The sequence below is a fragment of the Heterodontus francisci genome, chromosome 28 (assembly GCF_036365525.1).
Source record: "Heterodontus francisci isolate sHetFra1 chromosome 28, sHetFra1.hap1, whole genome shotgun sequence".
Lineage (NCBI taxonomy): Eukaryota > Metazoa > Chordata > Chondrichthyes > Heterodontiformes > Heterodontidae > Heterodontus > Heterodontus francisci.
Genome location: NC_090398.1, coordinates 25,612,994 through 25,638,646, shown reverse-complemented (window position 1 = coordinate 25,638,646; position 25,653 = coordinate 25,612,994). Strand labels below are relative to the sequence as shown.

At 41.0% G+C, this 25,653-nt stretch overlaps 1 protein-coding gene across 3 annotated transcripts in view; it reads right to left on the bottom strand.

The window, feature by feature from the left end:
• LOC137385147 (nucleotide-binding oligomerization domain-containing protein 2-like) overlaps nt 1-25,653 on the bottom strand; it is a 125,316-nt gene that overhangs the window by 89,383 nt on the left and 10,280 nt on the right. For 2 of the 3 annotated variants that reach the window (XM_068060072.1, XM_068060079.1), the window contains exon 1: nt 2,632-2,825. The gene's annotated coding sequence lies outside the window, so the exon portion shown is untranslated. Of the gene's footprint in view, nt 1-2,631; nt 2,826-7,711; nt 7,878-22,951; nt 23,141-25,653 lie in introns of those variants that run through there. The other variant, XM_068060074.1, reaches the window with a different exon arrangement.

Sequence of the window (25,653 nt, the reverse complement as noted above, 5' to 3'; positions counted from 1 at the left end):
CCGATTTAAGGTGATTGGCTAAAGAAGCAAGGAAAAACTTTTTTATCTAGTGAGTGGTTAGAATCTGGAATACACTGCCTGAGAGTGTGGTGGAGGCAGATTCAATTGTAGCTTTCAAAGGAGAATTGGATTTTTGTCCAAAGAAAAAACATTTGCAGCACTCCAGGGAAAAGGTGGGAGAGCAGGACTGGGGGAGTTTTCTCACAGAGAGCTGGCCAATGGTTATAGCACAGAAGGAGACCATTCTATGATCCTATGATTGTCCAGCTCAGTGGGACTGACCTCACTTGCTTTCACTTGTACCCATCCAATGATAGCCAGAGGACCTTCATCAATGGCTTCTTTTCCCTCTCGCACACTTTTACCTCTGGAGTCCCCCATGGATCTATCTTCAAACTCTCCTATTTCTCTGCTTCATGCTGCTCCTTGAAGACATTATCTAAAGACAAGTGATTAGCTTTCACATGTACACTGACAACACTCTGCTCTAACTCTCCACCACCTCTCTCGGCCCCTCTACTACCTCTGCGTTATCAAGCTGCTTGTCCAACATCCAGTTTTAAATGTACTGCACATTTCTCCAATGAAACATTGGGAAGACTGAAGACATTGTGGAGAATTATCATTGTAATTCAGCAGTCAAATCTACCACTTACACATTTATGGCATTTTCTGAGATTGTAAGATCCCTTCAATCATAAGGTCAGAAGTGGGGATGTTCGCTAATGATTGCACAATGTTCAGCACCATTCACGACTCCTCAGATACTGAAGCGGTCCGTGTAGAAATGCAGCAAGACCTGGACGTGATCCATACTTGGGCTGAAAAGTGGCAAGTAACATCCGCGCCACACAAGTGCCAGGCAATGACCATCTCAAACAATAGAGAATCTAACCATCTCCCCTTGACATTCAATGGCATTACCATCACTGAATCCCCCACTATCAACATCCTGGGGGTTACCAGAAACTGAACTGGAGTAGCCATATAAATACCATGGCTACAAGAGAAGGTCAGAGGCTAGGAATCCTGTGGTGAGTAACTCACCTCCTGACTCCCCAAAGCCTGTCCACCATCTACAAGACAAGTCAGGAGTGTGATGAAATACTCTCCACTTGCCTGGATGGGTGCAGCTTCAACAACACTCAAGAAGCTTGACACCATCCAGGACAAAGCAGCTCGCTTGACTGTTTGTGAATGGAATGCCATTCACTCCCTCCACCACCGACACACAGTGGCAGCACTGTGTACCATCTACAAGATGCAATGCACCGAGGCTCCTTAGACAGCACCTTCCAAACCCGCGGCTTCTACCACCTAGAAGGACATGAGCAGCAGATGCATGGGAATACCACCACCTGCAAGTTCCCCTCCAAGCCACACACAATCCTGACTTGGAACTATATCATCGTTCCTTCACTGTCGCTGGCTCAAACTCCTGGAACTCCCTCCCTAACAGCACTGTGGGTGTACCTACCTCACATGGACTGCAGCAGTTCAAGAAGGCAGCTCACCATCACCTTCTCCAGGGCAATTAAGGATGGGCAATAAATGCTGGCCTAGCCAGCAACACCCACATCCCTTAAAAACAAATTTTAAAAGATATTTTGCAGATCAATGCTGCACAACACCTCACTGTTTAAAGTTTTATAATTTATAACGTAAATATTATCATTAATATATAGTGGAACGGTGGGAAATGTCCTCACCTACTACGGTGCTCATTAGTCAGCTGCTGACACTCTGCAAGATATGGTAAATATATTCAAATAGAAACACATCTCCATGAACACACAATGTCACTGCCCATAAAGACTAGAGGACTCATACCCAGTTATACATTGTGTATGTGAGTAGATAAATTATATTCATAAAACACCATAATTTAACATCAAAACTCAATAAATCAAAATATTAAACACAAGTCTGTGAATAAAATAATACATTGCTGTACAACTGTGTAAAAATGGCCCCCATGTATGGAAATTGGCTCTGAGGTGAGCAGCCTGTTCACTTCCAGACCTGCTGTCGATAAAATGCCCCGAAGCCAGGACCGTGGCAGGGAGCTGATCCAGCGCAGCTCCCTGTGATTGTAGTGACATCCTCCTGCTTCCCAACCCCTCTCCCGGGGCCAGAAAATATCAGCCCGTGACTCAGAGGACGGTTTTCCTGAGCAACAATGTAACATCAGGGAGCAGGAGGCCACACTGAGTGGGGTAGGGGTGAGAGGAATAGAAAAGCAATAGTGATGGGAGATGTCTGATGTTTAACTGGAAGTGAATGTAACAGGAGCCGAGTTGGACCAGCAGCAATGTGGAAAATTACAGGAAGTGTCTGTTATAAACAAGGCTTTAATTCATTCCAATTAAATCTCACTGGCCTTGCTCATACTTAGACAAATGAACTGGAATGTCTTTCCACTGCTTCTGTAGGTTTTTACACCACGAGACCTGACATGCCAGAATGGCAAGTGAACCTGTCTGAATGTTCACTGCACTGCCCCAGTTCTGCAAGGCCTATGAAATAATATTCTCCAATAAACAAGCATTGAAAAAGGCATCATCAACCCAGGAAAGTATTAAACAACAGCAAGTGGAAATCTTACTAATTATAATTATCCAGATAACCTACCGCTCAGAAACAACAGCTGTATAACCTCATTTTACTATTACAGACAATGTGTAAAAATTATTCCAGGAATCCAGAAGATGTTCTTACTCCTGGACTGACGAATACATAGAGAGAATTTTTTACTGAATGTTTCAACTTCCTTTGGATATAAAATGGAACCAACGTCTCTTGTACTGAGATCTGACAGACTGTTACCGGGGCAATAGAGGAAATCACTCAGCAAAAATAACTGAAAAGGAACATCACGTGTTGAGTTCAGTTAAGAGGAAGATTTAACCCTGAACATTCAGCCAGGTTTTCTAACCATGAAGCTGCAATTCCAAGAACGATTTTTTACACCACTAGACCTGACATTGCGGATTGACTGTCAGTCCCGTCGCGCCACAGATCGCATAACATATCATTTAAAACTTTCCAAATTAAAACAAGACCCAGCCAAATTATACCATCTATTAACCCCCGAATGCGGCTAACCAAACCAGGTGTTTTTAAATCAACAAATTAACTCTTTAATTAGAAGAACTAAATTCTTAAACACGATGAAGATATAAACAACTTTTAAAATCGGAAAATATTTGAGTCCTTGCAAATTTACAGTCCAGTGTTGCTTGAAGTCCTCACAGCTGTCCGATGGGGGAAAAAGGTTCTTGCAAAGTAGAACAGTCCGTAGTCTAACTTCAGTAAGTGATGCTTTCCTTCTCCAGTGAATTTCAACAATTAACAACTTGCAAACACTTTCAATAGAATCAATCTGACTTTAGAGATTTTGAGGGATAACAGTCTAACTTCCCTTCCTTCATTTCAAATTATCAGAGATCTCCGTTTTGGCTTGACTTTTTTTTTAGAACTTGGAGAGATAATAATTAAACAGACTAAAATCCTATTCCTTCAGTTTAAATGGTTGAGAGCTCTTTTTCAGATGCTAAACACCACAGCTGTCTGTTTGTGTGTTCTCTGTGTCTGTGTTCTGTTCAAACAAATTGTCTTCAACTAAAATGCCAGTTCAAAATTGAATTGTTACAAATGTATCACTTGATACTCACTCTCAGTGGCTGTATCCATGGTAACAAGAATGCACCCTTTGAATTGCAGTCTCCAAATGGCTGTTTCTAAGGCAATGAAAATGCACCTTCCTATAACTCCTGTGGGTTGCTGGTTCTTAAAGCAATACTGATCCTTTGCAAGCCTTAAAGGCAAACCACATATTCCTGGAAAAAAAAAACTACTGGACCATGACAGGATAGTGTGGGAAAAAGGCATTGAAGTGGATGATCAGCCATGATCATGAATGGTGCAGCAGGCTCGATGGGCTGAATGGCCTACTCCTGTTCTATGTTCCAAAACATCTGATATTTGAGAAGTGCAAGGAATGTGACTATTACAAAATATTATATTTCACAAAACCCCAGTTAGTGTTCAAAGGGCTGAAACATGGTTGTTTCATTTCCTGCTGAAAGCAGGTCCCAACAATAACCAGGCGATTTGTGCTGAACGAGTACAGCAATGAATCTACAATGTAGCAGGACAAAGACTGTTCTCAGTTTAATAAAAACCTTCAGTCGAGGCTGGGAGCTGGATCAGGTGACCACTGAGAACCCTGTATTCTGACAGAACACAAAGTAATTACATTTAATCAATCGTTAAATCCAATAGTAAGCATTAAATCGAAAAATAGATGTAACAATGGGAAATAAGTGAATAGCAAAACCCAGTTTTTGGTTGAGACCTGTCCGTTTATTTTGATGGTTGGATATGAAATGCATATTAATCCAGTAACAATAGCTGGCACTACCGGAACATGCAGCATAATATCAATATAGGGATAGGCAATAAACGCTGTCCTAGCCATTGACACCCATATCCCATGAATGGGGAAAAAAGACAGGGACCATAAAGGTTGTTTATTTCCGAGTTGGTGCTGTCGGCTTGGACACTGTACACTGGAGAATGGCGGATTCTCTGCCCAGGGTTTTCTGTCCATTAACCAATGGCAGCGCACCCAGAATTTACTGATGTGTGTCATCAGTGCACAAGACTCACCGGCATCGGCATAAGTCAAATAATCCACCTCAGTGTACAGGGGAGGGGTGGCTCTGTGGTCCCAGCTGTGCAGTGCCCTAACTCGGCACATCTGTAGCTGGTCCAGCCCACAAGATACAACCAGAGATCAGTTTATTAAGATCCATTCCCTGCTCCATTGGTCAGTGTATGGCTACCTGGGAGCTGCTGGGAACATTAAAATAATACTTTAAGAAAACCAGAGAGGATGATCTGGTTTTACTTTGAAGATTTCTGAATGTGGGACATGACTCTGGGAGTAGTGCCTTGATCTTCCTCTAATGGTGCTGTGCTATCTTTCACTTCCATCTGTACAAACAGGGCGGGACTTGACTTGAATTGCACAACCATCTTCAGCTGCTTCACTGACCTTCCCTCCATCATATGATCAGAAGTGGGGATGTTCACTGATGGTTGTACATTGTTCAGTACCATTCCTAACTCCTCAGATACTGAAGCTGCTGCAGCAAGACCTGCACAACATCGAGGCTTAGGTTCATAATGCCAAGTAACATTTGTGCCACACAAGTGCCAGGCAATGACCATCACCAACAAGAGAGAATCTAACCATCTCCCCTTGACATTCAACAGCATTACTATCAGGAGTGTGGTGGAATATTCTCCACTTGCCTGGATGAGAGCAGCTCCAAAAAACACAAAAAACTTAACACCATCCCGGACAAAGCAGCCCGCTTGATTGACACCTAATCCACCACCTTCAACATTCACTCCCTCCACAACCAATGCACAGTGGCTGCAGTGTGTCCCATATGCAAGATGCACTGCAGAAACTCACCAAGCCTTCTTTGACAACACCTTTCAAGCCTACGACCTCTACTACCTACAAGGACGAGGACAGCAAACACATTGTGACACGACCATCTGCAAGCTCCCCTACAAGTCACACACTATACTGACTTGGAAATATATTGCCATTCCTTCTCTGCAGCCGGATCAAAATCCTGGAACTCCCTCCCTGACAGCACTGTGGGTGCAGCTGCACCAGATGGATTGCAGCTGTTCAAGAAGGCAGCATCCCAACAGAAATTAGGGATGGGCAATAAATGCCGGCCTTGCCAGTGATGCTCACCTTCCAAGAACAAATAAAAAATACTAACACAATGATCCAGCATGAGGTGACGCAATAAAATATGAAGCGAGATCAGTTTTTGTCTTAAAACAGTCACAAGTGAATCTTGAACGTATTTAGGGTAATGGATTTGATCTAAGAGGTTACTCCAGCTGAAGCAGAGCCCAGCAGACGGACACAAATTGCTTCACCTTGGATGATGTCGAGATTTTGAGCGTTGTTGGAACCACTCTTATTCAAGCAAGTGTGAGTATTCCATCACACTCCTGACGTGTGGCTTCTAGATGGTGGACAGGTTTTGGGGCATTAGGAAGGGAGCTACTCACTACAGGTAAGGTACCTACTGTAGGTAAAATTGGGTGGCTAGATCTTGGCTTAAGTTGACCATTTTCACACAGTTTTCTCTTTAATAACCAATAAGATCAAGGAAGCCATTTTGTATCTTGTATTAACTACTGTATTCATCAAATTAATGTATTAAGTAGTAACCCGTCATGAAGCAGATGATTGTAAAGCAACGAACCTTGATTAAGTTGTAACTAATGAATTAGTAATCATGCTACAAAAAGCAGACTTTTAAATAAGTTGAAAACTAAGTTTCTCAGCTTGTGACAAAGTTCAGTCAGTTGAATCTCTTCTGTAACTCACCGCAAGACAAAGTCAGCAGAAAAGCATTGTGAACCCTGATAACACTCAATAGCTGGGCTAACAAAGAATCGATTTTTGTACAAATTTCATATTTTCAATATCAGTATAAGGAGATAATAACTGTGATGGCGGGAAGGTCACTGATGAAGCAGCTGAAGATGGTTGGGCCTACGACACGATCCTGAGGAACTCCAGCAACAATGTCTCAGGTATGGGAAGACTGACCTCCAACAGCCACAACCGTTTTCCTCTGTGCTAGGTATGATACTAGCCAGTGGAAAGATTTCCCCCGATTCCCATTGACTTCACTTTTTCTCGGGCTCCTTGATGCCACACTTGGTCAAATGCTGTCTTGATGCCAAGGGCAGTCACTCTCACCTCACCTCTGGAATTCAGCTCTGTTGTCTGTGTTTGAACCAAGGTTGGAATGAGATTTGCAAATGATTGTTGCTGGCGAAATGCAAATTAAGCAGGTTATTGGTGAGTAAGTGCTGCTTGATCGCACGGTTGACATCGCCTTCCATCACTTTGATGATGATTGAGATAGGCCGGCGGGGCGGTGATTGGCCAGATTGGATTTGTCCTGCTTTTTATGCATAGCACATTCTTGGGCAATTTTCCACATTGTCAGCTGGAAAACTTTGTTGTAGCTGTAATCGAGCAGCTTCGCTAGGATCACGGATAGTTCTCATTTAGTTCTCAGTACTACAGCCAGAATGTTGTCAGGGCCCAAAACCTTTGCTGTATCCAGCTCCTTCAGTTATTCCTGGTATCACGTGGAGTGAATCGAATTGGCTGAAGACTAGCATCTGTGATGCTGCAGACCTAGGGAGGAGGCAGAGATGGATCATCTACTCGGCACTTCCGGCTGAAGATGGTTGTAAATACTTCAGCTTTGCCTTCTGCATTGAGGTGTTGAGATGGGATGGTTTCATGATCATTATTAATTATTTATTTTCTTTAGCAAATGCAAATTCCTGGAGCCAAGCGATAGCCTCCTCATTTGCTGAGTTTAAGGCGATTAGTCCGCCACTCAGTCTGTAGGAGGGAATCCCCTCGGGAAATATGCAGCATTGTTATTAATAATATGGCCTTTTTATTCCAGGTTTATTAATTAATGAATTTAAATTCCACAGGCTTCCATGGTATTGTTTGAACAGATGTCTTCAGAGCATTAGACAGACTCTTCCAGTCTCATTCTCACCATTTCCTGCCTCACCTTGTAACCTTTGTGTACTGTCTACAGGACCAGTGTTTCTCAGAGCAAATGGGACTTTCTCTTACCTTTCTCCCCAGTTGATCTATGGAAGCTCTTTGAATGGGAAGGGTTCTCTCTGGTTGGTGCTCTCACAATCCTGTGCTGGTTCACCTGCTGTTGTTCTTCAGTCTACAATCCCTGTTTACTGTCAGCTGCCGAATTTGCTCATCACTCTGTCATTCACCAGGAGATCTAATTATAACAAAACAGAATGAGAACAATATTGAGGGTCTGAAGTAAAAAAACAATTTGATGAGTTCCAGAAAGTCTCTCCCTGACCAACAAATCACCATAGTTTGGGGCAGAAATGTGCCATTTCACTCTGCAATTTCAACAACTCTCACCGGGCTACACACTGTCTGATCTCACTGGCTCCATCCTCCCCGGGTTACACACTGTCTGATCTCACTGGCTCCATCCTCCCCGGGTTATACACTGTCTGATCACACTGGGTCCATCCTCCCCGGGTTATACACTGTCTGATCACACTGGGTCCATCCTCCCTGGGTTACACACTGTCTGATCTCTCTGGGTCCATCCTCCCTGGGTTACACACTGTCTGATCACACTGGGTCCATCCTCCCTGGGTTACACACTGTCTGATCACACTGGGTCTATCCTCCCTGGGTTACACACTGTCTGATCTCACCGGGTCCATCCTTCCCGGGTACACACTGTCTGATCTCACTGGGTCTATCCTCCCTGGGTTAACACACTGTCTGATCTCACTGGGTCCATCCTCCCTGGGTTACACACTGTCTGATCACACTGGGTCTATCCTCCCTGGGTTACACACTGTCTGATCTCACCGGGTCCATCCTTCCCGGGTACACACTGTCTGATCTCACTGGGTCTATCCTCCCTGGGTTAACACACTGTCTGATCTCACTGGGTCCATCCTCCCTGGGTTACACACTGTCTGATCACACTGGGTCTATCCTCCCTGGGTTACACACTGTCTGATCTCACCGGGTCCATCCTTCCCGGGTACACACTGTCTGATCTCACTGGGTCTATCCTCCCTGGGTTACACACTGTCTGATCTCACTGGCTCCATCCTCCCCGGGTTATACACTGTCTGATCACACTGGGTCCATCCTCCCCGGGTTACACACTGTCTGATCTCATTGGGTCCATCCTCCCCGGGTTACACACTGTCTGATCACAGTGGGTCCATCTAACCCTGGAATTGTTAGCAGTCACCATTTAAATTGCTGCAAACATACTGAATTCAATGCAAAAACACCTGACATTTCAGAAGTCAAGGAATGTGACTATTACAATATACATTTCAGGAGTCCAGCTGTAGGAACATCTGGATTCCTGGAATAAAACTCCAGTTAGAGTTTAAAGGGCTGACGATTGAGAAACCTTTATTCTGACAAAGGAAAATAATTACTTTTAATCATCTTGTTATAATTTTATCACCAGTTTACATTTGATCAAATATTAAAACCAATAGTAAGTGTTAAACTGAGAAACAAATGTAACAATGGGAAATAAGTGTGATTAGTTAAACCCAGCTTTTGGTTGAGATCTGTCCGTTTCTTTATTTTGTTATTTCCACGTTTTCATGAGTGGAGCCAGAAATTCTCCATCTTCTCTACCAACTGCAGATTAACCCAACCAGATCAAACCCTGTATTAACACTGTATATTAAACCCTGTATTAACACTGTACATTAACACTATAACTATATTCATACTGTATCACTCTATATCGATGTTATTTTACTCTATACATAGATACATAGAGATACACAGCACTGAAACAGGCCCTTCGGCCCACTGAGTCTGTGCTGACCAACAACCACCCATTTATACTAATCCTACATTAATCCTATATTCTCTACCACATCCCCACAATTCACCTACCACCTACCTACTCTAGGGGCAATTTACCTATCAATCTGTATGAACACTATAACTATATTCATACTATATCACTCTATATCGATGCTATTTTACTCTATATTATTATAATTTCATTAATTCTATATCGATGCTATTTTACTCTATATTAATATTATAACTACATTAATACTATATCTCTCTATATCGATGCTATTTTACTCTATATTAATATTATAACTACATTAATACTATATCACTCTATATCGATGCTATTTTACTCAACATTAACACCATAACTGCATTAATACTATATCTCTCTATATCGATGCTATTTTACTTGTTATTAATATTATAACTACATTAATACTACATCATTCTATATCGATGCTATTTTACTCTATATTAATACTATAATTGTATTAATACTATATCTCTCTATATCGATGCTATTGTACTCTAGATTTATATGATAACGACATTAATACTATATAACTCTAGATCGATGCTATTTTACTCTATATTAATACTATAACTATATTAATACTATATCTCTCTATATCGATGCTATTTTACTCTATATTAATATTATAACTACATTAATACTATATCACTCTATATCGATGCTATTTTACTTGTTATTAATATTATAACTACATTAATACTGCATCATTCTATATCGATGCTATTTTACTTGATATTAATATTATAACTACATTAATTCAATTCACAATTCAACATGGTGGCTCCTCATCAGAGCCCTTTCCTATCCTGAGTGGCGTGAAACAGGGCTGTGTTCTCGCACCCACACTTTTTGGGATTTTCTTCTCCCTGCTGCTTTCACATGCGTTCAAGTCCTCTGAAGAAGGAATTTTCCTCCACACAAGATCAGGGGGCAGGTTGTTCAACCTTGCCCGTCGAAGAGCGAAGTCCAAAGTACGGAAAGTCCTCATCGGGGAACTCCTCTTTGCTGACGATGCTGCTTTAACATCTCACACTGAAGAGTGCCTGCAGAGTCTCATCGACAGGTTTGCGGCTGCCTGCAATGAATTTGGCCTAACCATCAGCCTCAAGAAAACAAACATCATGGGGCAGGACGTCAGAAATGCTCCATCCATCAATATTGGCGACCACGCTCTGGAAGTGGTTCAAGAGTTCACCTACCTAGGCTCAACTATCACCAGTAACCTGTCTCTAAATGCAGAAATCAACAAGTGCATGGGAAAGGCTTCCACTGCTATGCCCAGACTGGCCAAGAGAGTGTGGGAAAATGGCGCACTGACACGGAACACAAAAGTCCGTGTGTATCAGGCCTGTGTCCTCAGTACCTTGCTCTATGGCAGTGAGGCCTGGACAATGTATGTCAGCCAAGAGCGACGTCTCAATTCATTCCATCTTCGCTGCCTCTGGAGAATACTTGGCATCAGGTGGCAGGACCGTATCTCCAACACAGAAGTCCTCGAGGCGGCCAACATCCCCAGCTTATACACACTACTGAGTCAGCGACGCTTGAGCTGGCTTGGCCATGTGAGCCGCATGGAAGATGGCAGGATCCCCAAAGACACATCGTACAGCGAGCTCGCCACTGGTATCAGACCCACCGGCCGTCCATGTCTCCGCTTTAAAGACGTCTGCAAACGCGACATGAAATCCTGTGACATTGATCACAAGTCGTGGGAGTCAGTTGCCAGTGTTCGCCAGAGCTGGCGGGCAGCCATAAAGACGGGGCTAAAGTGTGGCGAGTCGAAAAGACTTAGGAGTTGGCAGGAAAATAGACAGAGGCGCAAGGGGAGAGCCAACTGTGTAACAGACCCGACAAACAAATTTCACTGCAGCACCTGTGGAAGAGCCTGTCACTCTAGAATTGGCCTTGATAGCCACTCCAGGCGCTGCTTCACAAACCACTGACCACCTCCAGGCGCTTATCCAATGTCTCTCGAAATAAGGAAGCCAAAGAAGAACGAACTACATTAATACTATATCTCTCTATCTCGATGCTATTTTACTCGATATTAATATTATAACTACATTAATACTATATAACTCTATATCGATGCAATTTTACTCGATATTAATACTATAACTATATTAATACTATATCACTGCTAGTTTACTCGATATTAATATTATAACTACATAAATACTATAACACTCTAAATCAATGCGATTTTACTCGACATCAACACCATAACTACATCAATACTATAGCTCTCTATCTCAATGATATTTTATTCTATATTAATATTATAACTACATTAATACGATATAAATCTATATCGATGCTATTTTACTCTATATTAATACTATAACTATATTAATACTATATCTCTCTATATCGATGCAATTTTACTCGATATTAATACTATAACTATATTAATACCATATCTCTCCATATTGATGCTATTTTACTCCATATTAATACTATAACTATATTAATATTGTATCACTCTATATCGATGCAATTTTACTCTATATTAATGCTATAACTGTATTAATATTGTATCACATCATATCGATGCAATTTTACTCTATATTAATACTATAACTATATTAATATTGTATCACTCTATATCGATGCAATTTTACTCTATATTAATGCTATAACTGTATTAATATTGTATCACTCTATATCGATGCAATTTTACTCTATATTAATATTGTATCACTCTATATCGATGCAATTTTACTCTATATTAATACGATAACTATATTAATATTGTATCACTCTATATCGATGCAATTTTACTCTATATTAATACGATAACTATATTAATATTGTATCACTCTATATCGATGCAATTTTACTCTATATTAATACTATAACTATATTAATATTGTATCACTCTATATTGATGCTATTTTACTCTATATTAATGCGATAACTATATTAATATTGTATCACTCTATATCGATGCAATTTTACTCTATATTAATACGATAACTATATTAATATTGTATCACTCTATATCGATGCAATTTTACTCTATATTAATACTATAACTATATTAATATTGTATCACTCTATATCGATGCAATTTTACTCTATATTAATACTATAACTATATTAATATTGTATCACTCTATATCAATGCAATTTTACTCTATATTAATACTATAACTATATTAATATTGTATCACTATATCGATGCAATTTTACTCTATATTAATACTATAACTATATTAATATTGTATTACTATATCGATGCAATTTTACTCTATATTAATACTATAACTATATCAATATTGTATCACTCTATATCGATGCTATTTTACTCTATATTAATACTATAACTATATTAATATTGTATCACTCTTTATCGATGCAATTTTACTCTATATTAATACTATAACTATATTAATATTGTATCACTCTATATCGATGCAATTTTACTCTATATTAATACTATAACTATATTAATATTGTATCACTCTATATCGATGCAATTTTACTCTATATTAATACTATAACTATATTAATATTGTATCACTCTATATCGATGCAATTTTACTCTATATTAATACTATAACTATATTAATATTGTATCACTCTATATCGATGTTATTTTACTCTATATTAATACTATAACTATATTAATATTGTATCACTCTATATCGATGCAATTTTACTCTATATTAATACAATAACTATATTAATAATGTATCACTCTATATCGATGCAAATTTACTCTATATTAATGCTATAACTGTATTAATATTGTATCACTATATCGATGCAATTTTACTCTATATTAATGCTATAACTGTATTAATATTGTATCACTCTATATCGATGCAATTTTACTCTATATTAATATTGTATCACTCTATATCGATGCTATTTTACTCTATATTAATACTATAACTATATTAATATTGTATCACTCTATATCGATGCTATTTTACTCTATATTAATACTATAACTATATTAATATTGTATCACTCTATATCGATGCAATTTTACTCCATATTAATACTATAACTATATTAATATTGTATCACTCTATATCGATGCAATTTTACTCTATATTAATACTATAACTATATTAATATTGTATCACTCTATATCGATGCTATTTTACTCTATATTAATACTATAACTATATTAATATTGTATCACTCTATATCGATGTTATTTTACTCTATATTAATACTATAACTATATTAATATTGTATCACTCTATATCGATGCAATTTTACTCTATATTAATACAATAACTATATTAATAATGTATCACTCTATATCGATGCAATTTTACTCTATATTAATACTATAACTATATTAATATTGTATCACTCTATATCGATGCAATTTTACTCTATATTAATACAATAACTATATTAATAATGTATCACTCTATATCGATGCAATTTTACTCTATATTAATACTATAACTGTATTAATATTGTATCACTCTATATCGATGCAAATTTACTCTATATTAATGCTATAACTGTATTAATATTGTATCACTATATCGATGCAATTTTACTCTATATTAATGCTATAACTGTATTAATATTGTATCACTCTATATCAATGCAATTTTACTCTATATTAATATTGTATCACTCTATATCGATGCTATTTTACTCTATATTAATACTATAACTATATTAATATTGTATCACTCTATATCGATGCAATTTTACTCTATATTAATACGATAACTATATTAATATTGTATCACTCTATATCGATGCAATTGTACTCTATATTAATACTATAACTATATTAATATTGTATCACTCTATATCGATGCTATTTTACTCTATATTAATACTATAACTATATTAATATTGTATCACTCTATATCGATGCAATTTTACTCTATATTAATACTATAACTATATTAATATTGTATCACTCTATATCGATGCAATTTTACTCTATATTAATACTATAACTATATTAATATTGTATCACTCTATATCGATGCTATTTTACTCTATATTAATACTATAACTATATAAATACTATTTCTCTCTGTATCGATGCAATTTTACTCTATATTAATGCTGTAACTATTAATACTGTATCACTCTATATCGATGCAATTTTACTCTATATTAATACTAACTATATTAATACTATATATCTCTGTATCGATGCTATTTTACTCTATATTAATACTATAACCTGTATTAATACTATATCACTCTATATCGATGCTATTTTACAGTATATTAATACGGTATATCTCTGTATCGATGCTATTTTACTCTATATTAATTATTCTTTGGCCTCCTTATCACGAGAGACAATGGGTAAGCGCCTGGAGGTGGTCAATGGTTCGTGAAGCAGCGCCTGGAGTGGCTATAAAGGCCAATTCTAGAGTGACAGGCTCTTCCACAGGTGCTGCAGAGAAATTTGTTTGTCGGGGCTGTTACACAGTTGGCTCTCCCCTTGCGCCTCTGCCTTTTTTCCTGCCAACCACTAAGTCTCTTCGACTCGCCACACTTTAGCCCCGCCTTTATGGCTGCCCGCCAGCTCTGGCAGACGCTGGCAACTGACTCCCACGACTTGTGACCAATGTCACAGGATTTCATGTCGCATTTGCAGACGCCTTTAAAGCGGAGACATGGACGGGTCTGATGGGTCTGATACCAGTGGCGAGCTCGCTGTACAATGTGTCTTTGGGGATCCTGCCATCTTCCATGCGGCTCACATGGCTATAACTATATTAATACTATATCACTCTATATCGATGCTATTTTACTCTATATTGTGCTAGTGAGGCCAGAAACAGGGAGTGAGTGCAGCTGAACACGTGGCTACAGAACTGGTGCAGGAGGGAGGGATTCAGATATCTAGATCATTGGGATATCTTCTGGGGAAGGTGGGACCTGTACAAGAAGGACGGGTTGCATATGAACTGGAGGGGCACCAATATCCTGGGCGGGAGGTTTGCTCGAACTCATCGGGAGGGTTTAGACTAGTTTGGCAGGGGGATGGGAATCGGAGCTACGGATCAGTGGATGGGGTAGCTGTTGAACAGGCAAATACAGAGTGCAGAGAGTCTGTGAGGAAGGTTAGACAGTTGACAGGGCAAAGTTGCAGCCAGTATAATGTGTTGAAGTGTGTCTATTTTAACGCAAGAAGTGTCAGGAATAAGGGTGATGAACTTAGAACATGGATCAGTACTTGGAGCTACGATGTTGTGGCCATTACGGAGACGTGGATATCACTGGGGCAGGAATGGATGTTGGATGTTCCGGGGTTTAGATGTTTCAAAAGGAATAGGGAGGGAGGTAAAAGAGGTGGGGGAGTGGCATTGTTAGTCAGGGATAGTATCACAGCTGCAGAAAGGGAGGTCGTCGAGGAGGGTTTGTCTACTGAGTCATTATGGGTGGAAGTCAGAAACAGGAAAGGAGCAGTCACTTTGTTGGGAGTTTTCTATAGACCCCCCAATAGCAACAGACGCATGGAGGAACAGATTGGGAGGCAGATTTTGGAAAGGTGCAGAGGGAACAGGGTTGTTGTCATGGGTGACTTCAACTTCCCTAATATTGATTGGAATCTTCTTAGTGCAAATACTTTGGATGGAGCAGTTTTTGTCAGGTGTGTCCAGGAAGGTTTCCTGACTCAATTTGTAGATAGGCCGACTAGAGGGGAGACTATGTCGGACTTGGTGCTTGGCAACGAACCAGGCCAGGTGGCAGATCTCTCGGTGGGAGAGCATTTCGGTGATAGTGATCACAACTCCCTGACCTTTACTATAGTCATGGAGAGGGACAGGAGCAGACAGGATGGGAAAATGTTTAATTGGGGGAGGGGGAATTACAATGCTACTAGGCAGGAACTGGAGAGCATAAATTGGGAACTTGCTGCGACTGCTGGATAGGTTTGTCCCGATGAGGCAGGGAAGGGATGGTAGGGTGAAGGAACCTTGATTGACAAGAGATGTGGAACAGCTAGTCAAGAGGAAGAAGGAAGCTTACTTAAGGGTGAGGAAGCAAGGATCAGACAGGGCTCTAGAGGGTTACAAGGGAGCCAGGAAGGAACTGAAGAATGGACTTAGGAGAGCTAGAAGCGGATATGAAAAAGGCTTGGCGGGTAGGATTAAGGAAAATCCCAAGGCGTTCTACACTTATGTGAGGAACAAGAGGATGGCCAGAGTGAGGGTAGGACCGATCAGGGATAGTGGAGGGAACTTGTGCCTGGAGTCAGAGGAGGTAGGGGAGGTCCTAAATGAATACTTTGCTTCAGTATTCACTAGTGAGAGGGACCTGATCGTTTGTGAGGACAGCATGGAACAGGCTGATATGCTCGAACAGGCTGAGGTTAAGAGGGAGGATGTGCTGGAAATTTTGAATGATATGAGGACAGATAAGTCCCCGGGGCCAGACGGGATATACCCAAGGATATTACGGGAAGCGAGGGAAGAGATTGCTGCGCCTTTGGCGATGATCTTTGCGTCTTCACTGTCCACTGGAGTAGTACCGGATGATTGGAACGTGGCAAATGTTGTTCCCTTGTTCAAGAAAGGGAATAGGGATAACCCTGGGAATTATAGACCAGTCAGTCTTACGTCGGTTTTGGGCAAATTATTGGAGAGGATTCTGAGAGATAGGATTTATGATTATTTGGAAAAGCATGGTTTGATTAGAGACAGTCAGCATGGCTTTGTCAGGGGCAGGTCATGCCTCACAAGCCTTATTGAATTCTTTGAAGATGTGACAAAACACATTGATGAAGGAAGAGCAGTGGATGTGGTGTATATGGATTTTTCAAGGCGTTTGATAAGGTTCCCCATGGTAGGCTCATTCAGAAAGTAAGGAGGCATGGGATTCATGGAAAGTTGGCTGTCTGGATACAAAATTGGCTGGCCCATAGAAGTCAGAGGGTGGTAGTAGATGGAAAGTATTCAGCATGGAGCTCGGTGACCAGTGGTGTTCCACAAGGATCTGTTCTGGGACATCTGCTCTTTGTGATTTTTATAAATGACTTGGATGAGGAAGTGGAAGGCTGGGTTAGCAAGTTTGCCAATGACACGAATGTTGCTGGAGTTGTGGATAGTGTGGAAGGCTGTTGTAGGTTGCAACGGGACATTGACAGGATGCAGAGCTGGGCTGAGAAGTGGCAGATGGAGTTCAACCTGGAAAAGTGTGAAGTGATTCATTTTGGAAGGTCGAACTTGAATGCGGAATACAGGCTTAAAGACAGGATTCTTGGTAGTGTGGAGGAACAGAGGGATCTTGGGGTCCATGTCCATAGATCGCTCAAAGTTGCCACCCAAGTTGATAGGGTTGTTAAGAAGGCGTATGGTGTGTTGGCTTTCATTAACGGGGGGAATGAGTTTAAGAGCCGCGAGGTTATGCTGCAGCTCTATAAGGCCCTGGTTCGACCACACTTGGAATATTGTGTTCAGTTCTGGTCGCCTCATTATATGAAGGATGTGGAAGCTTTAGAGAGGGTGCAGAAGAGATTTACCAGGATGCTGCCTGGACTGGAGGGAATGTCCTACGAAGAAAGATTGAGGGAGCTAGGGCTTTTCTCATTGGAGCGAAGAAGGATGAGAGGTGAAATAAAAACAAGAAATGCTGGAACCACTCAGCAGGTCTGGCAGCATCTGTGGAAAGAGAAGCAGAGTTAACGTTTCGGGTCAGTGACCCTTCATCGGAACTGAGAAATATTAGAAAAGTCACAGGTTATAAGCAAGTGAGGTGGGGGTGGGGCAAGAGATAACAAAGGAGGTCTAGATTGGACCAGGCGACATAGCTGACCAAAGGGTCACGGAGCAAAGGCAAACAATATGTTAATGGTGTGTTGAAAGACAAAGCATTACTACGGATTAGCTGTAAATACACTGAATATTGAACAGCAGCAAGTGCAAACCTGAAAAAAAACCAGTGGGGAAGCAAACTGAACAAACTAAGATGAAATGAAATAAATGCAAAAAAATGATTGTAAAAAATGTAAAAAAGAATGTAAAAAAAAAGGAAGAAAAAATAACTAAAAATGAAAGTAAAATGGGGGGCTGTCATGCTCTGAAATTATTGAACTCAATGTTCAGTCCGGCAGGCTGTAGTGTGCCTAATCGGTAAATGAGATGCTGTTCCTTGAGCTTGCGTTGATGTTCACTGGAACACTGCAGCAATCCCAGGACAGAGATGTGAGCATGAGAGCAGGGGGGGAGTGTTGAAATGGCAAGCAACCGGAAGCTCAGGGTCCTGCTTGCGGACTGAGCGGAGATGTTCCGCAAAGCGGTCACCCAGTCTGCACTTGGTCTCCCCAATTTAGAGGAGACCACACTGTGAGCAGCGAAGACAGCATACTACATTGAAAGAAGTACAAGTAAATCACTGCTTCACCTGAAAGGAATGTTTGGGGCCTGGGATAGTGAGGAGAGAGGAGGTAAATGGGCAAGTATTACACCTCCTGTGATTGCAGGGGAAGGATCCCTGGGACGGGGACGAGGTGGTGGGGGTAATGGAGGAGTGGACCAGGGTGTCATGGAGGGAATGATCCCTTCGGAATGCTGACAGGGGAAGATGCGACTGGTAGTGGCATCACGCTGGAGGTGGCGGAAATGGCGGAGGATGATCCTTTGGATATGGAGGCTGGTGGGGTGAAAAGTGAGGACAAGGGGAACCCTGTCACGGTTCTGGGAGGGAGGGGAAGGGGTGAGGGTAGAGGTGCGGGGAATGGGTCGGACACGGTTGAGGGCCCTGTCAACCACAGTGGGGGGAAATCCTCGGTTTAGGAAAAAGGAGGTCATATCAGAAGCACCGTCATGAAAGGTAGCATCATCAGAGCAGATACGTCAGAGACGGAGAAACTGGGAGAATTGGAATGGAGTCCTTACAGGAGGTAGGGTGTGAAGAAGTGTAATCGAGGTAGCTGTGGGAGTCGGTGGGCTTCTAATGGATATTAGTAGACAACCTATCCCCAGAGATGGAGACAGAGAAGTTGAGGAAGGGAAGGGAACTGTCAGAGATGGACCATGTAAAGGTGAGAGAAGGGTGGAAATTGGAAGCAAAGTTGATAAAGTTTTCCAGTTCGGGGCGGGAGCAGGAAACGGCACCGATACAGTCATCAATGTACCGGAAAAAGAGTTGGGGGAGGGGGCCCGAGTTTCCTGGTCCCAACCGCCTCCTCTTCACTATGGACGTCCAATCGCACTACACCTCCATCCCCCACCAGGATGGTTTGAGGGCTCTCCGCTTCTTCCTGGAACAGAGGCCCAACCAGTCCCCATCCACCACCACCCTCCTCCGCCTGGCTGAACTTGTTCTCACATTGAACAACTTCTCCTTCAACTCCACGCACTTCCTTCAAGTAAAAGGTGTCGCTTTCGGTACCCGCATGGGTCCCAGTTATGCCTGTATTTTTGTGGGATATGTCGAGCATTCTTTGTTCCAGTCCTACTCAGGCCCTCTCCCCCAACTCTTTTTCCGGTACATTGATGACTGTATCGGTGACGTTTCCTGCTCCCGCCCCGAACTGGAAAACTTTATCAACTTTGCTTCCAATTTCCACCCTTCTCTCACCTTTACATGGTCCATCTCTGACACTTCCCTTCCCTTCCTCGACTTCTCTGTCTCCATCTCTGGGGATAGGTTGTCTACTAATATCCATTATAAGCCCACCGATTCCCACAGCTACCTCGACTACACTTCTCCACACCCTACCTCCTGTAAGGACTCCATTCCATTCTCCCAGTTTCTCTGTCTCCGACGCATCTGCTCTGATGATGCTACCTTTCATGACGCTGCTTCTGATATGACCTCCTTTTTCCTCAACCAAGGATTTCCCCCCACTGTGGTTGACAGGGCCCTCAACCGTGTCCGACCCATTCCCCGACCTCTACCCTCACCCCTTCCCCTCCCTCCCAGAACCGTGACAGGGTTCCCCTTGTCCTCACTTTTCACCCCACCAGCCTCCATATCCAAAGGATCATCCTCCGCCATTTCCGCCACCTCCAGCGTGATGCCACTACCAATCGCATCTTCCCCTCCCTTCCCCTGTCAGCATTCCGAAGGGATCGTTCCCTCCATGACACCCTGGTCCACTCCTCCATTACCCCCACCACCTCGTCCCCGACCCAGGGCACCTTCCCTTGCAATCGCAGGAGGTGTAATACCTGCCCATTTACCTCCTGTCTCCTCACTATCCCAGGCCCCAAACACTCCTTTCAGGTGAAGCAGTGATTTACTTGTACTTCTTTCAATGTAGTATACTGTATTCGCTGCTCACAGTGTGGTCTCCTCTACATTGGGGAGACCAAGCACAGACTGGGTGACCGCTTTGCGGAACATCTCCGCTCAGTCCGCAAGCAGGACCCTGAGCTTCCGGTTGCTTGCCATTTCAACACTCCCCCCTGCTCTCATGCTCACATCTCTGTCCTGGGTTTGCTGCAGTGTTCCAGTGAACATCAACGCAAGCTCGAGGAACAGCATCTCATTTACCGATTAGGCACACTACAGCCTGCCGGACTGAACATTGAGTTCAATAATTTCAGAGCATGACAGCCCCCCATTTTACTGTCATTTTTAGTTATTTTTTCTTCCTTTTTTTTTACATTCTTTTTTACATTTTTTTTTTGCATTTATTTCATTTCATCTTAGTTTGTTCAGTTTGCTTACCCACTGGTTTTTTTTCAGGTTTGCACTTGCTGCTGTTCAATATTCAGTGTATTTACACCTAATCTGTACTAATGCTTTGTCTTTCAACACACCATTAACATATTGTTTGCCTTTGCTCCGTGACCTTTTGGTCAGCTATGTGGCCTGGTCCAATCTGGACCTCCTTTGTTATCTCTTGCCCCACCCCCACCTCACTTGCTTATAACCTGTGATTTTTCTAATATTTGTCAGTTCCGATGAATGGTCACTGACCCGAAACGTTAACTCTGCTTCTCTTTCCACAGATGCTGCCAGACTTGCTGAGTGGTTCCAGCATTTCTTGTTTTTATTTCAGATTTCCAGCAGCCGCAGTATTTTGCTTTTATTTTAAGGATGAGAGGTGACTTGATAGAGGGGTACAAGATGATGAGAGGCATAGATAGAGTGGATCGCCAGAGACTTTGTCCAAGGGTGGAAAGGGCTATCACCAGGGGGCATAATTTTAAGGTGAATGGAGGAAGGTTTCGGGGAGATGTCAGAGGTAGGTTCTTTACACAGAGAGTGGTGGGTGCGTGGAATGCGCTGCCAGCGGTGGTAGTAGAAGCAGATACATTAGGGGCATTTAAACGATTCTTGGATAGGTACATGGATGATAGTAGAATGAAGGGTAGGTAGTTAGGTTGATCTTAGAGTAGGTTAAAGGTTCGGCACAACATCGTGGGCCGAAGGGCCTGTACTGTGCTGTACTGTTCCATGTTCTATGTTCTATGTAATACTATATCACTCTATATCGATGCTATTTTACTCTATATTAATACTATATATCTCTGTATCGATGCTATTTTACTCGATATTAATACTATAACTATATTAATACTATATCACTCTATATCGATGCTATTTTACTCTGTATTAATACTATAACTATTAATACTGTATCACTCTATATCGATGCTATTTTACTCTATATTAATACTATAACTATATTAATACTATATCACTCTATATCGATGCTATTTTACTCTATATTAGTACTATAATTGTATTAATACTATATCACTCTATATCGATGCTATTTTACTCTATATTAATACTATAATTGTATTAATACTTTATCTCTCTATTACGATGCTATTTTACTCTATATTAATACTATAACTATTAATACGGTATCACTCTATATCGATGCTATTTTACTCGATATTAATACTATAACTATTAATACTGTATCACTCTATATCGATGCTATTTTACTCTATATTAATACTATAACTATATTAATACTGTATCACTCTATATCGATGCTATTTTACTCTATATTAATACTATAACTATATTAATACTGTATCACTCTATATCGATGCTATTTTACTCTATATTAATACTATAACTATATTAATACTGTATCACTCTATATCGATGCTATTTTACTCTATATTAATACTATAACTATATTAATACTGTATCACTCTATATCGATGCTATTTTACTCTATATTAATACTATATTTCTCTGTATTGATGCTATTTTACTCTATATTAATACTATAACTATATTAATACTTTATCTCTCTATTATGATGCTATTTTACTCTATATTAATACTATAACTATATTAATACTGTATCACTCTATATCGATGCTATTTTACTCTATATTAATACTATATTTCTCTGTATTGATGCTATTTTACTCTATATTAATAATATAACAATATTAATAATGTATCACTCTATAATCGATGCTATTTTACTCTATATTGATACTATATTTCTCTGTATTGATGCTATTTTACTCTATATTAATACTATAACTATATTAATACTATGCTCTGTTGTAACTGTTACTGACCGTTACTCAGACCAGCTCGCATCGCCCGTCATGGAGAATACCCGGATTCCCGGAAGCTAGTAACAACGCGTTTGCGCGGGGAAAGGCTGTAACTGTGCCTGCGCGGCACAGGAAGGCCGGAAACGTCTCGAAGCCTCCTTGATCTGGGCTGAGTTCAACGCAGGAAATAGTCAGCAGGTCTGGCAGTGTCTGTGGGGAGAGAAACAACATCAATGTTTCAGCTTAATGACCTTTCCTTATTTCAACTGGATCTGTCTCAGCATCGAATTTATTGTGTTCTTTATACTCGGTGTGTTTCTATTAACAACATTTATTTTCGATTTTGGACACACCCTGTGATTCTGCTCTAATATTTTAATCACATGTTTATTCCTTTCTCCGCATTTAATTTCTTTACATCTTTTCGTTTTCCTTTTACCTATAGTGCATAAATCACAGTTTCTAACTGTTACTCTAATCTCTTCCCTTTCATTTGCTTTTGAACTATTATTTATAATTATTGTATTCCTACCTTTCCCACCTGATCCCTTCCCTCCATTTACGAGTTTAAAGTCCTTGTTACTGCCTTGGTTACAGGTGAGGTATCAGCTGGAGTACTGTGTACAATTCTGGGCACCACATTTCAGGAAATCTTTGGAGGGGATAGAGAGGAGATTTACCAGTATGATACCAGGGGTGAGGGATTGCAGTTACATGGTGAGATTGGAGAAGCTGGAATTGTTCTTTTTAGAGCAGGGAAGGTTAACAGCAGACTGAATAGAGATATTAAAAATAGAGAGATTGTGTTTGAGTGAGTCTGGAGAATCTGTTTCCTCTGGCAAGTGTCAGCAACCAGAAATCACAGTTTTAAAATAATTGGTAAATGAAGAGAGGGAATGGAACAAAAAGGGTTGTTAAAATCTGGAATGTATGACATGAAATATTGGTGGAAGCAGATTCCAAAGGAATTTTTAAATATCTGGGTCAGTGGGTATGGGTGTGGGACTGGGTCAGTGGGTGTGGGACTGGGTGGGCGGGTGTGGGTGTGGGACTGGGTCAGTGGGTATGGGTGTGGGACTGGGTCAGTGGGTGTGGGACTGGGTGGGCGGGTGTGGGTGTGGGACTGGGTCAGTGGGTGTGGGTGTGGGACTGGGTGTGTGGGTGTGGGACTGGGTCAGTGGGTGTGGGACTGGGTCAGTGGGTGTGGGACTGGGTGAGCGGGTGCGAGGCTGGGTCAGTGGAATGGGGGAACATGCGAACTGTTCAGATTTGATGTGACGGCCGGCTCCAGGTTACAGATTCTCACTGCAATGAAAACATACATTTCAGGGGAAGTTAGGTGAACACACTTGAGGGAGAAAGGATTCGAAGATTATGCTCATCGGGTTTGTGAAAAGGGGTGGAAGGAGGCTTGTGTAGAGCATAAACGTGGAAGAATCGGGCCGAATTGCCTGGTTCGGTGCTGTTAATTCTGTGTAAAAAGGGAAGTGACGATGACACATTTTCTGAAGCAGTTTTGTACAAAGAGAATCCGAAGCTTTGATCTAATTCTGGAGTCTGCAACAAGCAAACTCCAGTGGTGGAACGGAGAGATTCCAGTCTTCCAGCCAGAGTGGAATATTCTGTAACAGTGAACTGAGTTTAACATTAAACCACAAATGAGAAGACTGTATTTCAGAGGAGATAGTTTGATCAGAGACTCGCTCAGTTCGACCTGTAGGTGAAGAGTTAGACATGTGTATCTCCATCTCCAGCCTCAATTTGCTCTCAATGTTTTCTCACCTCACGAAGCTCTGTCCATCTTTCTCACAACTTCATATTTAAATCTCTCCAATGGGGTTTCTGCTCCTGCACAGTACTGAACTGGAATAATACCTTCTCTGACTGTGACTCTGAAAAACTGTCCATCCTCATTCTTCTTGACCTCTGCAGTCACTGACACCATCGAGCACAACATCCTCCTTCACTGCCTCTCATCCATTATCCAGCTCAGAGGGACTGACCTCACTTTGTTTCCACACTTACATCCAATGACAGCCAGAGAATCTTTTTTAATGACTTCTCTACCTGCCCCCTCACCATTACCTCTGGATCTTTCCTCATCCCCTCCTATTTCTCATCTACATGCTGCGCTTTTAGACATTATCAAAGACGAGTTATCAGTTTTCACATGTTCGCTGACAACACAATCCTCTGCTCTACCTCTCCACCAATATCAAAATGCAACAAATCAAAACATGAAATATAAATCTGTGAATAAAATAATACTTTCCTAGCACACTGTGTAAAACCGAGTGAAGGATCATTTAATTCTGTTTCATATTTCCCTGCAGAATATTCACAAGCTCAGAACGGTGTACTGCACCTTAGACAGGTTATATCTTTTTATCCATTTATTTATAACATTTAGAAGGTTGTGGGGTGATTTGATTGAGGCTTTTAGGATTTTGAAATGGATTGAGAGAGTAGACAGAAACTTTTTCTGCTCGTTGGGAGTCTAGGACAAGGGAACATAACCTGAAAATCAAAGTCAGGCCATTCAAGAATGAACTAAGGTAAAACATTGTCTCTCAAAGGGTGGTGGAAATGTACAACTCCCTCCCACAAAAGGCAGAACATCCTAGCTCAATTAATCATTGTAGATCGTGATCAATAGATTTTTGCTGGGAAAGTTTATTAAGTGACTATGAAGCCATGATGGGTGGATGGAGTTAGGATACAGG